The 18,339-nt window shown below is 39.6% G+C and overlaps 1 protein-coding gene across 1 annotated transcript in view; it reads right to left on the reverse strand.

Annotated features, from left to right (window-relative positions):
* The window catches only part of LOC146673261 (uncharacterized), a 171,962-nt gene that overhangs the window by 138,281 nt on the left and 15,342 nt on the right, over positions 1 to 18,339 (reverse strand). The gene's annotated exons all lie outside the window — the stretch shown is intronic.

Consider the following 18,339-nt stretch of genomic DNA (forward strand, 5'->3'; position numbering starts at 1 on the left):
CTGATGATTTCTTTTGAACACTCCTTTATTCTTAACCCAGTGACAGTATCAAGTTATTATGTTTATTTTTCATGTTAGTGGTTTAATTTCCAGCCTTAAAGTATCTCCATGTGATGTTCCTCTTTCACATTTTCTGCCGCCAAAATAACTGTTCCAATTCAGTGTCTGCATTCTTCAAGACCCAATTTGAAGGGTGATTACGTCACGCCAACATGATGAAGCCTGTCCCAATTCGAAATGCAGCCGAAAATGCGCCCTTCATTTCCCCAGATTTGAAGAATGGGTTGGGTGTATCACTTGTGGCCCAACATATCCCAGAATTCATAGCGCAGTGGCTGTGGCCAATTTTTTCTAACAAAAACGGCGGATGGCAGAACTGTGGTGAAGAAACTGTGGAGCAGGGAAATTATTTTACTGCTATTGTTAAAAATCATTATTACCAGCATAATATAATCTGCAATATGATCATTGCTCTAACAATGTAACAGATAGCTTTAAGATGGCCTTAAGATGTTTATGCATACAAGTTATTATATTAACTTTGTATTTCAGGTGCAGTTATAACTATTTTATACACAATGCATATCTGTGCCTATTTGAGTTGATGTTCAGGTTCATTAATGGTCTAAAGCTTCACTAGTGAGAGTGTCTAGATGATCCATGCTGAGGGAAAACTAGAACATAGAAGGAATTGCAATACATGCTTACAAAACACTTATAAAAGATATTAAAATAAACTGATATATGTTCATATTCTTGTATTAAGCTTTTAGTAGGGGTTCTTGATTAAAACATTTATTTAGTAGATGACACATATATAGTTTCAGTTGTTACATATCTGAGTGTGGTTTCTGTCTCTCTGTCTGGTTAGAGGTCAGGAGCTAGTCAGCGAGGTGAAACAGGGTGCAATTGTGGTTAGCACACAGACACAGACACACACACTCAGTTAGAGAGAATCATTTATAGGTGAAAGTTTAATCATGTTTTGCTGGGGTTGCAAAAAGAGCAGTTTGTTGCAGAACTGCTGCTGAGGTGTCAAGATGACAAGCGAGCATCCGGCAGTGACAGGAAGCACCTGTTATGAAGATAGAAGATAATTGTTCTTTTAAATTGTGTCAAAAGTCGTTGTGGTTTTGATATTGACGTATGTGTATATATCCTGTCTGTGACGCATGAAGGGGCGTCAGTAAATCAAACCCTGATGCTATAAAAATCTGTGTATGCTTTGAGGAAGTCGAAGACCACTTGCTGTCTGCGTACAGAGTGTTCTTCCCACACGTGTGTGTTCATTAAAATCATTGTTTGACCAAGAGCTTCTGGACCATGGTGGTTTGTACTCTCCTTCCTCAATTTTTGAACCTTAACATTTGGGGGCTTCGTCCGGTAATTGAGGAGGGAGGATTGGAGGTGTAAACGGTGAAATTCGGTGGTCCGTTGTGGTCAGACAGGCAGGCGTGACCCGGCAACCAAACTGAGGGGACAGGCGCCTTTAAAAAGAGGCAGGCACAGGCCTGTTGATTTTATCCGAAGTGTGCTGAATTGGATGATAAAATTAAATGTCTATTCAGTAAAAGTTGCCGGTAAATGTCTGCTTTGATTTTGATGAGAATCTTATGACAGTACTGAGGATTTAAAGCAGTTGGACTGCTGGAAATGATTTAATACGGTTGGACCGTAAAAAGCAGTTGGACTGCTGGTAATGATTGAATGCGGTTGGACCGCTAAAAGGATTTAATACGGTTGGACCGTGGAAAGCAGTTGGACTGCTCAATGATTTTAGTATGTTAGGGAATTTGGTTATTTTTTGGTTATAAGGTTGGACCTGCTTCAGTCTTACACTTTGTTGGGTGTTTTACTGTTGTTCCAAAGTATTATAAATTACTCAAGAACGCCAGTTGGACTGGTAAGAAGCGCAGTTCTCGGAGGTAATGCTCCCTCCCGGCCAAGGACGCTTGGCCCTGACCTATCGGCGAATAGGGTTAGTACGGTTGGCAACCGGGGAGAATTTGGGAACCTCCAAAATAGCTAGTGGTTGGACCACTTTACCGTTTGGAACGGTAGTCTGCGCTTTTTTGGTTAGAAGAAGTTGGACTTCGGGCGTGTAACTTTAACTTAACACTTCGGGGTAAGCCTTGGCTGTGTAATGCCAAAAATAGAGCTTCAGGCAAAGTTTGGGTTGGTTGACGCTTTTAAATTGAGTTAGGGACTTTAGAGATGAGGCCAGAAACTGTTGGACAGATACTGGTTAACTGATTACAAAAAAGTTGGACTTTTTCGGTGGGACCGTTAACTTAAATTTGTCAAAATTGGTTAGGCGCTAAAGCTGACAGATCTGGCAGTAGTTGTAAATATAAGACGTCTTTGTAATATAAAATAGGAGGCTGTGTGTCGAGTCAGCAATGCACTGACTGCCTGCTGCTATTTTTAGACGGTGTGTGTGAGTGTGAAAATGCAAATGAGTAAGTAGTGAACTGTTTAAACCACAGTTGGTTTTACAAATACTGCTGCAAACATTGTTGAGTGTGTGTTTAAGATGCCATTTATGTTTATTAGAGGACTATAAATAAAGTTTTGAGTTGCCGTAGTGGATGTATAGTAATTGACTGAGTTTGGATGTAGATATATAAATATATTGAGTGCACTGTATATACTTAAGACTAACACATTACTTTCAGTAGTAACTTTTCTCCAGCATTAGTTGCTGGTGTGGTTTATTTTTTCAATTTCTTGTGTGTGCGGTGAGAATTAATGGAGGTTTGAATTTTTCGTTTGTTTGTTTTTGACTTGCTCTTTCTGATTATGACAAGCATGTCTAAAATACTCTTAGGAAAGTGTGTTTTGAGTTATATTCCTCAACTCTGGTCACAGTTTAAGTGTGAATGCGGTGACTAGAAGGTTTTGAATGAGGAATAAAGGTGTGAGAGGTATTTCTTTGGTGATGTCAAGTAGGATGTTTTAAAGTTTGAAAGTGTTTTTAATTTAAGAGATGCATGAGTGATGTTATAAGAGTTTGAGGTTCTTTTCTTTCAGTTTAAAAACACATAAGTACATACACTTGGTACACCCGTTTACTCTTTGACTTTATTAAAACAGACGGTGTATTTGAGTTTGAATTTCAGTAATTGTATGTTGATATGGTAATTTAGTTTATGTTAGGTGAAGGAGATGTCCATCTCCGCGTCTTGCAGGAGTGAAAGTGAGCACGTTGAAGGCTGTGATGTGAATGCTGACAAATGCAAAGAGTTTAGTTTATTTAAAAGGCAGTGTGTGTGAGAGGATTATGAAATCATTGTGTGAATGATGCTACATTTTAGATCAAAAGTTAGCAGAATTACAGAGGGTCTGTAGATTGTAAATACAAAATAAGTTTGATTAGCCTGGAGAAACAGAAAAGCAGCTTGAGCTGCTCTGAGAAGCTGCGTGCTGTGTGTGTGTGACAGGAAGTTACATGCCCATAAAAGGAAGTCTGAGAGAGAAGTGTGTGCGTAGGCAAACTGCAGAGTGTGTGCGTGAAAGAGGGGGTATTGTTTTTACATGAAGATTTAGTAGAACTAAAGTAGAACGTTACAAACAAACAGATAAAAAAGTAAAATGAAGAGAGAAAATAACTGACAATTACATTAATGAATAGAAAACACACATACACAAAGTGCCATATGTGAAATTATTCGAGGAAAGAATCAGAAGTGAGATAGTTTAATATAAGATGCAATGAAGGAAGCAGCTAACACTCCTTTAATTTCCAGAGCCAGTGTGTTCCCTATGCTCATAGCACCCCTGCCCACTTGGCCCCCGTATCAGGCGAGTATGGAAGGCTGGATAGCCCATGACGGGTAAGATCCCTCCTCGAAACCCTGGGACAACCTAAGGCAGGCACAGTCACGATTACTCGGCCTCACTCAGTCCCTGTGACCTCAGACTCACTGGTGAGATGAAGTGAAGAAGACGGGACCTCAAGGGTAAAGCCGCTGGGCCAAGGCGGAGGGGGTAAGTGGCAAGTGGAGCCCTAACTTCTGGCTGAGGAGAAGGAATGCTGTTAATAAGGTGGGAACTTAAAATTTGGGTTAGCAAATTTGGGAAAGAGAACTGACGGCTTAAGTGGAGAATTGTGCAGGAGTCTGACACACTGCAAAAGCAACATATGCAAATTCACATACACAAACAGAAAATGCATTAACCTTATTATAAAGACAAGACAAGCCCATGATGATTCATGTATAGACACTGATTAAACCTGGCTTAGAACACAAAGATACGCAATGAAGATCAGTTTGCTACTTGTATGAGTGGTGGAATGGTGTGAATGGTTAATAAAATACACTTGAGTTTGTGATTGAGGAATAGAAGAAGCCATATGACAAAGGGAGTTATGAAAAAAGTGATTAAAGTAGTTTTAAAAGAGTGACTTAGGAGTGCTCTCTCGTACTGAGTGATCAAAACCAGTGATCACTGTAGAAAGAAATAAAATAATTTAATAAGGTGGTAATGTTTAAACATATGTTTCTGTTGTTACAGCAACTCATTGAGAGATGACTCAGTATGCAAATTAGCTGGAGTGAGTGGTGACGAAGGAACTTCCTGTGTGTGTGTGTGTGTGTGTGACTGAGGCTTTCAGAAGAGGAAGCATAGCAGAGAAGAGAAGTGCAGATTGGGGTAGGAAATTTATAGTTTAGTGATATGTTGTTGTAAGGGGGGTTGTGTTTTATGTTGAATCCAAGTATGTTGAAGTGCATAAAGGGGGTGATTTTTTTGTGCAAATTGTGTGGTTTTAACGAGACTTTCGGTGTATTGAGGAGGTGACATTATGTGGTGGCAAAACTTGTGTGTTTAAGGTTGTTGGGGTGATGGGTTGATTTTGTCAGTTAGGTTTGGGTTGTTTTTGTTTTTAATAGAGGGAGTTTTAGGAAACATGTCTGAGAGGGGTCCATTATTTTTAACAGTGCACTTAAAGAAAACCTGCCAGGTGATTTTGTTTTGTGTTTTGTGAGCTAATAATCAGCTCTATTTTTTCTCATTTCTGTTCTAAGCAGGCCTGCAACAGCACTGACAAATTCTCGGGGAAAGCAAATGTAAGGGGGGCTTTCCAGATTACAACTGGCTAAGGAGAAAGCTACCTGCTTCAGACTGAATAACAGGAAGTAGCTGCTGTGTATTTTTCACAACTTCAAAGAAGAAATAATGTTCATTGCATTAAAGAACATTTGCTCTGTTCTAAAACAGTATTAACAGTAATTAGTCAGTAGGCACTAAAACAGCCATGTTTAAAAGTGCATTCCTTTATTAAAAAAAATCTAAAATTGAAGATGCAAAAAAGTTTAAATAAAACTGTGCGAATACATATGTTGAGCAATTCTGACTCTGTTTGCAAATATACTGAGAGAATATTAGGGATGTTTAGAAGATTGATTGCAACTTAAAAAAAAAAAAAGATAACACACATTTAGCTCGCCTCTGCACTGCTATAAACTCAGGATCAGGTTGTGCAGGCTTAGTGCAGGCGATGATGTCTGAAACATTAAATCCTTCTCTGTCCCTGTCATCTGTGTTTGGTTCCTGACATGGGGCTCAAGTCAAGAAAACTTGCCACTCTCTAAAATGACTAGATCTTAAATGATTGGATTGCACATACTAACCCACTCCCTACATACACACAGCACGCTGCCAATCCCCCACTACCCAACTGCATCATCAGTAAGCCCCTTCCCCACATATCTGGCACATTGTTAACGTCATTTCTAAATGCTATCGTCAACGATTTATGGTGGCAGATGTCAACAAACAGGGAAAAAAAAAATCCTTTTCCTTACATTGCAATTATTTTACATTTACATTTTTGCAGATAAGCTAAAGAACAGCTAACCAGATGTTTCTGTTAATCCTCAACCTACCGTTGCCGTCATAGACTACATCTTTTTGTAAACAACAAGCCAACAAACAGTGTTGGGGAGTAATGAAATACATGTATCAGCGTTACGTATTTGAAATACAAAATATGAGTAACTGTTACAGTTACAGTCTTACAGTTACAGTCTTACAGTTACAGTTACCGTTTAAATAGGTGGTAATCAGAATCAGTTACTTTGTTGAAATAAGTAGAATAAAAAGCGGTCATTTCTGGTTTCATATGTTAGTTAGGCTATCCCCTCTATACCTCTCCAGTTTGGTGACCTGCACCACAGTCGGGTGCAGGTTTAGCTCAGTTGGATGGGTATCTATCATATATTGCATGGCTCAGAGTGGCCGGTTTGAGTACGATATGTGGCCCCCCTTTTTTATTTTACTCAATTTCCATCTGGGATTAATACAGTTTCTCTGATTCTGATTGCTGGAAACCCAACCAAAACACGCAATAAGAGGCTCTAATGTAGGCGTCCTGGTAATGTTGGTGGCGTGAGTTACACAATGGACCCAGAGCCAGCACAACAGAGCCAGCAGTGCATGGGGAGGAATACATTTCTTGGTAATTCCAACACCACTTCATAAGAAGAATGGGATAGGCGAAACTTCAGTATCATCGATGTACCATATTGCTGTTTTTTCAGTATTGCTAAAGCAGCTCATAGCGTGGGAGAAGTAACTGTCAGGGAAAAGCAGTTTACATTAATAGATGATTAAACATTTTGCTGGCAGTAATTGAAATGATTAAAGAAAATCAAACTATTTATGCACCATAATTAATAATTTTATTGGGGGGGCGGGGGGGGGGGGTATATTGGCTGGATCTCATTATTGGTGGGGTCATAAAACCCCTAATGCACCTGGGCATACTGTTAAGCAGATAGCAAAGCTAAGCCTTCTGCTGGTAAATAGCAGAGAACATCAAGCTACTAGAATGTCTACAACACATACGGTTCTACTGCTCTTTGCTTTTCAAGGCATAAACATGAAAGACTGCAGCAGATAATTACACAAAACTAGTTGAAAAGAGGGTTTTAGTATTACTTTTTATCAGCAGAATGATCCAAGACACAGACCTCAGGAACCTTTTGTCTCAGCCTTGCTTGGTGACCCTGAGCTCTACTTTCTGAACTCTTCCATCATCACTGGGAAAAGTGTTTGTAAGGAGTGCTTTACACCAGTTGCTTTGGGCTGCATTGCTCTACTTTAGCAGCCCAGTGTTGCCTTTCTCAATGTTAGGATATAACTTTAGCAACTTCTGACAAGCTTGAAGTGTGTGTAAATGCTTTCTAGCGACTTCAAAAGTGGTCTGCTAGGTGCTGCCCTTGCCGCCATTGCTATTTATAGAGATCCTTCCCTGTGAACTACCCAGGTGTACATGCTTTTTGAATGAGGAGTAAAACTGGACCAAGTATTTGAGATGAGTCTCTCTTTTCACCAAGGACCGGTACAGCATCCGCATCACTGCAGCCACAGCACCTATCCATCTGTCGATCCCACTCCCTGTTCCCCTCGGCCGCGAACTAGACCCAGAGATACATAAATCCCTCCACTCGGGGCAGGAACTCTGACCTGGAGTGAGCACTTCATCATTTTCCAGCTGAGGACCATGGCCTCAGATTTGGAGGTGCTGATATCTATTCCCACCAACTTCACACTCTTCCGCGAACCATTCCAGTGCGAGCTGGAGGCCATCACCTGATGAAGCCAACAGAACCACATCATCTGCAAAGAGCAGAGATAGCTATGCCACTTGTCTATGCCTAGAAATTCTGTCCATAAAAATTTTGAACAGAAGCAGTAAAAAAAAAAAAAAAAAAGTAGCCCTGGAGTCCATCAGTGGGTTGGACACTGCATACTGCCAAAGCACACCCACGGGATCCCCAAGATCGGACATGGTCAAATACCTTCTCCACAAAATAAATGTAGACTGGTTGGGCAAACTCCCATGGCACAATATGCCAACCTTCTGTAAATTACTTTCTTATCGTTGTGGAGGGGTTTTGTCATGGCTACTGGACGGACTCACGCGCAGACAGTTCTTTCTTAGAGAACAAAAGGAGATTTATTTACAACAGGGATCACCTCAGTGCTATATATATATATATATATATATATATATAGTGAGTTGGGAGGGGGGTCCAACTCACTGTCCAGGGAGAGAAGGGGGGAATCCACACACACACACGCTTCCTCTTCCACACAGTCACTGCCACAGCTCCTCCGCACACACGCACTCCTCTTCAGCCGCACTCGCTCCAAAACTCCACACACGCTGCTACATCTGGGCATGTCCCGTAATTTGGTCCAGAAGAGGGATATTCAGGAGGTTCAACATTCCAGCAGTGAGCTGCTATGTTCCACTGCCTTAAATAGCAGCTGGGGAAATCAGCCAGATCAACAGCAGTTGGACACAATCACACAGGTGCGTGGGCCAAGAGCGAGAGCCCGTAACGAGCTCCACCCAGGCAGAGAGGAGGAGGAAAGACAAAGAACACAAAAACAAAAACGAACAACAACAAAACCTGTAGCCAGCGTGAGCCAACCAGAGAGACATGGGGGCCGTGACAGGTTTGTATGTTCTGTGGGGTTTCTGTGTTGTCAGGAGACTTTGTTGGTAGGGTCTCCCATGGCAAATTGTTCCTGGGTGAGGAACCAGACAAAGACAAGTGGATGACCACAAAGCTGCCATCTCTTTTAAATTAGAACTGACAAACTTCCCCACAGACCACAAAGCACGCATGATCACACTTTTATTAGCCTGAGCAGAAGTGAACAACAGGAAGGAGCTGCTGTGGTTTCACATGCAGAACTTCAGAAGAGTCAGAATGATATTTTATACTAGAAGACATTTGCTTTGTTTAGTCTGTCTCATATCAACAAATAAATCTCAATAATCCTGCTGATAACTTGTGTGGGGAGATGAGCCACATTTGGACATTGAGCTGGTTTATTGTTCTGAAATTGCACCAGACAAATCCTTCATCACCACATGAATGCACACTATGTTTTTGACTACATGACAGGGTTAGTCGTCCAATAACTATTAATTATGTTTCAGTAAAAAATATTTTTCATAATTTTTTCTTTTAAGTTAGAGACAAGTTTAGAAATAAACACCATCTAATACTAATTCTTTGCAAGCTCCTTTGACCATCTAATACACCATTTTTTTAAACCATGAATTTGAAGCAGCGATAATTATTGTGAATTATTTTTTTATGTGCACTGAAATGAAGGAATTTACAGACTTTAATAATGTTGCCTTTATTAAAGTCATGAAAACAACTGAGAACAGATTCCACAACCGTGACTGTATTTTGTAGTGATGAATCATTGATGTTATTAAAGGACAGAGGTTCCCAACACATTTTAAATGACATTCAACAGTCATTTTGTGTGAGATTTGCTAACCTGAGTAATAGTGAGGAAGTCTCATGTGAGAACAAACTGAACTACATCAATATCAAACTGAGTCTGAACTGTTCTCCATTTAAAGTCTTGATACACGCTCAATCCTCCAGGTGGGGAAAGTTTCTGTGATCTCAATTTAAAGGTTGCTAGTCTTTATCCAGCAACCCTGTAAGGTAATGAGCTCCTCCAGTGGGTTGCCATGGGTACACTGTTTGTGAGATCAGGTTTTGCAGACACACACTGAAACCATACTTCCTTGGACCAACACAAACTATTCTGCTAACAAAGAAATGAAAAATATTGCCGTCTTTATATCCCTAGCTGCAAAAACATTTCTCACCCTCAGGTGCTCGGTTCTGACACGTGTAACAACCAAACTCAGGACCAGTGACATAAACACCCCCAACTGACCTCTTGATAAATATTATAATGTAGCTACATAAGAGCTGCTACTTAATCTAGCTCTATGTCTTTAGCTTGCTAGTGAGAAACTGATTCAAGTGCCCTCTAGTTTATCTGTAGCAATGTGACAACCCACCGTGGTCTACCCTAATCAATATAAAATAAATTGGACAAATCATAGTGAGAAACCCTCCTATCATGCTCAGGGTCATTTTGACCCTGCTGAATTAGAACTGATATTTCGCATGTGGTGGGAGGGAATTTCCTGCAAGGACGTTGACAGCTCGTACAAAATTAGGGGGTAGCAAACTTATAAAAGCTTCCATGACATCCCTCTATCTAAATTACTACTCTTGGTGTATTGTGTACTCTGTAATATGTGTGCTGTCTCAAAAAGTGTCATTTGGGAAAAGCTTCACTGTCAATCAGGTTTTGGCACAACTCTTTGACGGTGAAAGTCACATAGACGAGAATGTGTCAGAGACGGAGGATTGTGAATTCTAATCTAATGAGAATGAGAGTGTTGGCCCTCCTGTTGTCTCTCAATCATCAGCATACACAATGCCTTCCAAAAATGGAAAGATAATATGGTCCGTTTCCCAACTTTAAACAACAGTGGAGACTTAATGCTTCTAATATTATCAAAATGGTTCCAGTCCCCACCAGGTATGCAGTCAGCCATGTTGAGGACCTCAAGTCATCATTTGAGATCTTTATGACACCATCGATTAAAAATACTGTCCTTAGGATGACAAATTTAGAGGGGAGGTGTGTATATGGAGACAGTTGGAAAGACCTGGCCAAAAGAGTGATGGTTGATTTGGCTGAAGGACTGCGTGTGCATAATTTCACATGCAATTTTTTTTTTTGTATCATGCCTTGGATGAGGAATTGCTCAAAAGGAAGTTTACCATGTTAGGGATAGTGAGAAAGAACAAGCCTGAGCTTCCTTCTGAACTTCTTGCTGTCAAGAGCAGGAAGGTAACATCTTCAGCGTTTGCCTTCACTGAAAAAGCAACTCTAGTCTCCTATTGGCTCAAGAAAAGGAAAAATGTCCTGCTGTTCAGCACGATGCACAAACAGAGTCGAGGACGATTTTCCTGGAGCAGCTTGGTAATACTCTGGTGAAACCTCATATTGAGAGAAAAGGGGCGCCATCTGAGAGCATCAACCACTGTTGCAGCTATTCTGAGGGACGAACAGACAAATACAAACAGCCCAACTTCTCCAATGCTAAAAACCATGGGCAGGAAATATGGAAGGTGCAGGTTTGTCCCAAAAGAAATGATTCTAAGACTAGCACAATGGAAGAAATACGCCTGCAAGGAGCATTCACACACTTTCTGCGGGTGTGTACAAAAAAAAAAACTTAATTGTTGGACAAGAACTGTTACATATTCTGACTATTTTACTGATGTTTTCACAATTTTCTGTTTCACAAATGGTTGAATTTCACCACAAACACACACATAAAAAAACAAACAAACAGAAGAGCTCTGCCATTGCCGATCTCAAGCCTGGATAAGAAAAGAGGAGGGGTGAGTGAAAGTGATGTCGTGGTGATACAACAAAGGGTCCTGGGTCACAAGAAAACAGGATTCATTCTAAAGGACATGGATGGACACATAAAATAAAAAAAACATGGATAAAAGATTTGACCTAATGGCAGTGCTGGAAAAAAGGTCATGTCATCACCAAAACCCAATAGGGTTCATCCACTTGTGGTCATTAATGTTGACAGTAATTTTGAAAAGACTTAAATGCGAACTTTTAAAGATACATTTATTCTAAATTAAAAGTTTGTCTTGATGGTGGTGCTTGAGTTTCATTATCTAGGAGCTACTTATGTGTTCAATAAATCAACAAAGTGCTTGACGCAAACACTTGGTCAGTAATTGTATGTTGAAGGCAAATGTGTTCATAAGATTGAAGGAGAATGCTAATAACTTAGCATGTTAGTATTAGCATGTAGCTTAAAGCAAAGCCTGAGTGAACCATGGCAGAGACAGAAGAAGAGCAGCTTCACCTCTCAGATTTGATTTCTTTTTCTTGTCTTTGATGATGATTTTTCCACAAGTGACGTCTTCAGTTCTCGCTGCTGAGTGGACTGTAGCTGGATCACTGTCTGCACAGCAAACACACACAGAGGACATCAGAGCAGGAATAACAGCTGATCATAAAGAAAATGATAATGTTTAAGAAGTGGAATTTTAAAAAAAGTATTAGTTTTATCTTTAGAGTTGTGGTCTGTGTGCAGAGTTTACTGTTTGTTCAGAAACAGGATGCTGGACGACTGCAGAGCTGTTAGCTTCAGTTAACCACAGACCACAAACACACAGTCCAGCTCACAGTGAACAACACTCAGTAAGTACAGAGTTAAACATTCATGGTTACATTTGGTTTGATCTTTGAAATCTAAATAAACACTGCAGACAGTTTATCAATATGTGTGTAAACAGAAGTATTAATTTAAACTCTTTCAGTGGTAAATTCTGGCACCAGATTAGTAAAATGCTTAATTAAACATTTTTAATATATATTTTTTATTTTATATTTTATAACTGTGAATTTAAACCATCCATCACATGATAACAGTAAGAAATAGCGCTCATAAACAAAAATCTAATTCTAACCACCCAAGATAAATTAGGTGAAGATAGTCAGAGGAAATGTCCTCAAATATTATATTATATTATATTATATTATATTATATTATATTATATTATATTATATTACCAAGCAGCGTCACAGTGCCTACAGCCATCTTTCACTGATGGAGCAGACACTGGGCTCGCTCATGTTATAGACTCTGTTATCAAAGAAAAAAATAACAGGAGTTTAAACTATTGTGAACCTCAACATGAGTCAGTTATATTTTTCTTTTTCAAATCAGAAACAAAGTTTTAACAGGACATGTAGATTATTACTGAAATAAAAGGCTTGACATCAAAGTTTATGCGGAAGTTTTACAAACATGTAAAACAGCTTTAAGTGAAGCTGAAATGTTCAACCTTCAAATGTTAACATGTCCATCAAAAGAGTAAAAAAAAAAAAAAAAACTCTATCCATCCATTCGTCCTTTTCAGGGTCACGGGGGGCGCTGGAGCCTATCCCAGCTGTCATAGGGCAAGAGGCAGGGTACACCCTGGATAGGTTGCACGTCTAACACAGAGACAGACAACCATCAACCTATGAATTGATCAATCGGATTAATTAACCTATCCCCACAAGCTGCATGTTTTTGGTCGGTGGGAGGAAGCCTGAGAGAACACAAACTCCACACAGAAAGACCCCGGCCTGATTGTGGAATTGAACTAAGAACCTTATTGCTGTGCGGCAACAGTGCTAACCACCATGCTACCGTGCTGCCTTTAAAAAAAAAAAGTATTAACGATTGAAAAAAGAAGAAGAAAGAGCATCATTCATCCATATTCATTCATTTTTCATCTGTTTTTGAGGAAAATATGGAGTCCAGCTGTCAGTGTTTGACATGTGACATGTTACTGATCAACTGCAAGTTTTCTGTGGCAAGAAACAGATTTTAAACAGTCTCTGCTTCTTATTTAAAGATTTAAAGAGTTCTTTAAACCATCAGTATTGCTACTATAGGTGCACTGACTGCACTGTGGAGATATAGAGAAAAATGTGCACTAATTATAAGTATTACTGTCACACTGTGCAGCTGTGTTGATATGAGTGAATGATTTGATCTTTTCACTGCCTGCTGTGTTTCCGTGACTCCTGAGCAAAGATAAAGAGTCAGTTCAGACCTGCAGTTGGTCCTCGTGGTGTTTTGAACTTGAATTCAGCCTGATTTGTTTTTCATGTCTTCTCCTCCATCATCAGTTATCAGGAGAGCAGACAGTCAAAGTACAAGAATTCAAACAAACACAGAGATTCTACTTACAGAGCAGACACAGCACAGATGTTTCCTTCATCGTCCTTCTCACTCATTTGAGCTTCTTTTCATTTCTGTCACTGACACCAAGTAAAGCCCGCCCTCTTCCTCTGAGCACCAGCTTTCTATTGGTTCAAATAGAGTTAGTGGTTAGTGTGTGTGTGTGTGTGTGTGTGTGTGTGTGTGTGTGTGTGTGTGTGTGTGTGTGTGTGTGTGTGTGTGTGTGTGTGTGTACGTCCCCCTCAGTGAGAGAGGCAGATATGAGCTGAAACACAGGAATCAAACCAGGGACGCTGCTGTTATGGAGCTGAACTGGAACCATTCAGACACTGAGGCCCTCTGAACACATTTTAATTACAGCTGTGCAGAGACACACTGATGACTGACTGGAACACTGTGATTCACATTTTACATTAACACCATCCTCACACATGGTTTACATATGGCCACTAGAGGGAGATGTTGGACTTTAAACACTAACATGGATACAAGCAGATCATCAGCTGATGACTCCTCCCACTCTGCTTGTTTCTTCCTTTCCTCTTTCTCATTTCCCATCTTGCATCCTTGATTCTTCTCTTCGTGTTTTTCAGGATTTTCTTGTTTCTCCAATTTGTCTCTGTGAAATGAATGGACCCCACTCAGCCTCAGGTAATAATAATAATAATAATAATAATACATTTTATTTAAATAGCGCCTTTCAAGGCACCCAAGGACACTGTACAACAGATAAAAACTGGAAATATACACAATGATAAAAATAGAAGATAAAAGTTAAAACATACAGAAATTTAAGAATAGGCAATTTTAAACAGATGAGTTTTGAGGGTGGACTTAAAAAGAGAGAATGAACTAATATTTCTGAGGTCCGGGGGTAGGGAATTCCAAAGTCGAGGGGCAGAGCAGCTAAAGGCCCTCCCTCCCATTGTGATCAGACGAGCAGAGGGAACAGAGAGAGAAAGAGAAGGAGGTGGCAGTTTTGTTGTTTTATTAGGACAATACATCCTTTTTTTATGTTGGGAGGTCAGCTTTTCAGCTGCTTCTCCACTCCTAACTCAGCTGCTCTCTCGAGCCCCTGTGTCATTGAAATAGGGACAGTCTGATTACTGAGTGGCAGCAATTGCCCCGCCAGCCACCCTGGCACTTGAGCCCACTGCACCACCTCCTCCACGGCAGTGGAGCCAGAGACCAACTAACCCCTACCACAGTCCCCTTGTCTCCTCTGTTTCCTGTCTTTGACATGATTGCCTTTAATTAAACATAGATAAAACATCTTGACATCCTTATATTTTAAATCTTGTTTTAAAGTTGACTAATCTCCATCATGAACAGTTTTGTTTAAGTCCACAAACAGCAGCATCTTATGATGTCAGGTGTAACAGAGATAATGACATTTTTCATATTTACGGACACTTAAATAAATTCCCAGCATAAATCAGTGTGACAGATATGTGTGTGACTCTTGACTGTATCTAGATGTTACTGATTAGCATGTAGTGATGGTCCGCTTGAAGCTGACGCTCCGGTGCGTGTGTCAAAAAAATCAACACACTGCTTCAGAAGCACTGTGTTGAAGCTTGATTCGTTTGGCCAGAGTCACGTGATCAGTGACGTCCGAAGCTTCATTTAGAACCTAACTGCTTCGGTATCTGATTCAATGGTTTATAAGGAAGCGAATCATTCGTGGAGTGTTTTGATGGTGACAGCGAACCACTGATCATTCTACTGAGAGATTTGGAGCCAGCGAGGGATAGAGGAGGTTCTGTTGTGTGGGAGAATTTTGAGTTGATTTTTGTCAATCGGGTGGGTTTTACAGCTTTGTGTTCTGGCCGTTTACTTTTGTTTTGTGCGTGTTTATTATATCTGAAAACGGGAAAAAGGTAAAATGTCAAACATCTGCTTCCATAATATAAATATCATTAAATAACTTTAGAAAAACTTCCACTTGATTCTTTACATGTAATGTTGTAAAAATATATTTTTTATTGTTCAATTAATCTGAAAATGTTAGTCTGCCAAATGTGCAGCAATTTCATTTATTTATTCTCTTTAGCTGATAGTTTGTGGGGCCCAGTTAGACTGTATAACTGCATCTCTACCAGTTTCTCTGCACTCCAGCCTCCTCTGGGCCATGTGAAGGGAGGAGAAATTATCTCCACGAAAAGGAACAGGTTCGGCCATCGCACATTAGAACAAATTCTCTTTTTAAATAAAAATGGAAAAGGGTTACTTTAAATGCATCATGTTTTTAATTTGCAAGTTCATAAGCATTTTGCTTTTCCATTTCTCAATCAATTCTACCCCCAGGTAAAAATATGTCTAATATAATATTATTTATAAATACACCCGTCTAGCGATTAAATGCATACGTGCATGGAGGCAAGACCTCAAATTCAAATTCAAATTTTATTTGTCACGTACAGTCACACACAATACGATATGCAGTGAAATGCTTAGACAACTGCTCGTGACCTAAAGAAAAAAAGAAAAGGCTATGAATAAGATAGGAAATAAATATGAAAAATTAAAAAGGGTAAATTTAACTATGAAGGAATAAAATATAAATTAAGGTTAAAAATGAAATAGCTGTACAACACAAATTAGAATGAACGGTAAATTTAACTGGGAAAGAATAAGATAAAATATATAAATTAAAGTTGAAAATAAAATAACTGTACAACAAAATACACAATATAGAACTATATAAGAATGTATGAAGAAATATAAATAAATAAATACACAATAACAGCAGCTGTACAAGTATTAACTGGAAATGAAGAATATAGTGACCAGTGTTGTGCAGTCCACATTATGTCTTGTGCAGTGCAAATATGCTTAAAGTGATTTAAGTGATGAAGTGAAAACAATGTCCAGAATGTCCAGTGTGTGTGTAAGAACTGTATGTGTGGGTCAGTACTGTGTGGTGGTGTGATTGAGAGACCGTATCGCCTGCGGGAAGAAGCTCCTCCTCAGTCTCTCTGTGTTGGTCTTCAGGGAGCGGAATCGCTTTCCTGACCTCACAGCAGAAGCATACTGCATAATGTGTTGTACATTATTATATGTAACGTGGTATTTTTCAATTATTGTATTTACCAACATCAAGAAGTCACAAGCAAAGAAAGACCACACCATGGTGCATATTTAAACACGGAGAGTTTACTGGTCAAAACTATTTATTGAACAAATAAAACACATTTTCTTAACCACCAAAAAAATACACGTTCAAAGCAACACAACAGCGGCCCAATATCAGACAGGATTCCACTCTGTAGAGTGGGCAATCATAATGAAGCGGTTGGTTTTATTTTGTGGATTCAAGCTGCTCTTCATATTTTTGGCCACCAGATGTCACCAGAGAGGACTGTGTTGAAAAGCTTCGAGTAATGAACCGTTTTTCAATACAAGCTTCAGTGCTTCAGAAAGCTTCATTTGGCCATCACTACTAGCATGTATCCCGCAAGGAAACCCACCAGAAGCCTCTCCCACTTGCACTGTGCTCCTGCAGCTTATATTACCTCTGGAGGGTAATTGGTGGTAAATGAGGGCAGATGAGCAGCAGGTGTGTCCTAAAGGAGAAGGCAGGGGCAGAGAGAGACAAGGGGAGGGACAAGAAAGAAGGAGGAGGAGAGGAAGAGGACAACACCACGCCCACACACTGCCACAGCCTCACAGGATGTAACACCTCAGTATATGAGAAAAATCCACAGTGTTATTAACAAACACACAGAGACATCAAATCTACATTTAAATCTGTGGTGACATGTGACATGATAAACTTCACATGATTTATCTTCTCTGCCAATGACACAAATTAAAAAAGGAATAATTTAAAGTGAAGAAACGAGCACAGCATCCCAGGCTGAAAAGATGGTCTCCAAACTGATGGTTCACAATCCTTTTATTGAACAGCCTTGAATGTGATCCGTAAAAGCTAGAAAATGTACACAATAAAATTACCATTGGTAACTCAAACCTTTAACCTTTTTCTTTATTAACCCTTTAAGACCTACCATAGAACCAAGTCCACCAGAGCTTATATTATATTTTTACATGCTGTGGAGCCATTTTTGGGAGCATTTCAAGTTGCTATACATCAATACAACCATTACAGCCTTAATTTTAATAATATGTATGCATTAAGTGTACAGTAATTACATAAATTGCAAAAAAGTGCAATAAACTACAAAAAGATTGAACATCGTTTTTGTTTTTTTAACATATATTTCTAGTTAGAGAAATTTAAGAGGCTTATCCCTCAAAACTGTAAATACAAAAAAGTTGCACAAAATAGTTTCCCACCACAGGAAATTTATTTTAAGTGTCTTCATAGTTTTATTTGAGATACACCAATTTTTATACACTGCAGGAAAAACGAAAATAAATATTATAATGCAAATTTGCAAAAGAAACAGCATATGCATCAAAATAAACTATTTCCAGCAGTGCAATATGAGTCCTAAGCATCCCAGAAACGACACAGAAAGTCATAAAGTCAAACATCATAACTTTTAAAAAGACCAGTATAGGCTCATGAGGCCCTGATGGTAAAAAACTAAATTTCCGCGAAAATGACATCAGTTCCTGTTTTGGGCAGGTCATGGCGGACATGCGGTAGTTTGCACTGATGGACGTAGGAAGTGTTACAAACAGCTGATCGGATCGGTGGGGGGGGGGGGCGCGCCCAGGACGCCAAACAGGCTAGGACCGCCACTGCATGCAGAGAACAA

Source organism: Rhamphochromis longiceps, linkage group LG3 (genome assembly GCF_057381845.1).
Source record: "Rhamphochromis longiceps isolate RC_006_pf linkage group LG3, R_longiceps_female_GT1.1, whole genome shotgun sequence".
NCBI classification, from domain to species: Eukaryota; Metazoa; Chordata; class Actinopteri; order Cichliformes; family Cichlidae; genus Rhamphochromis; species Rhamphochromis longiceps.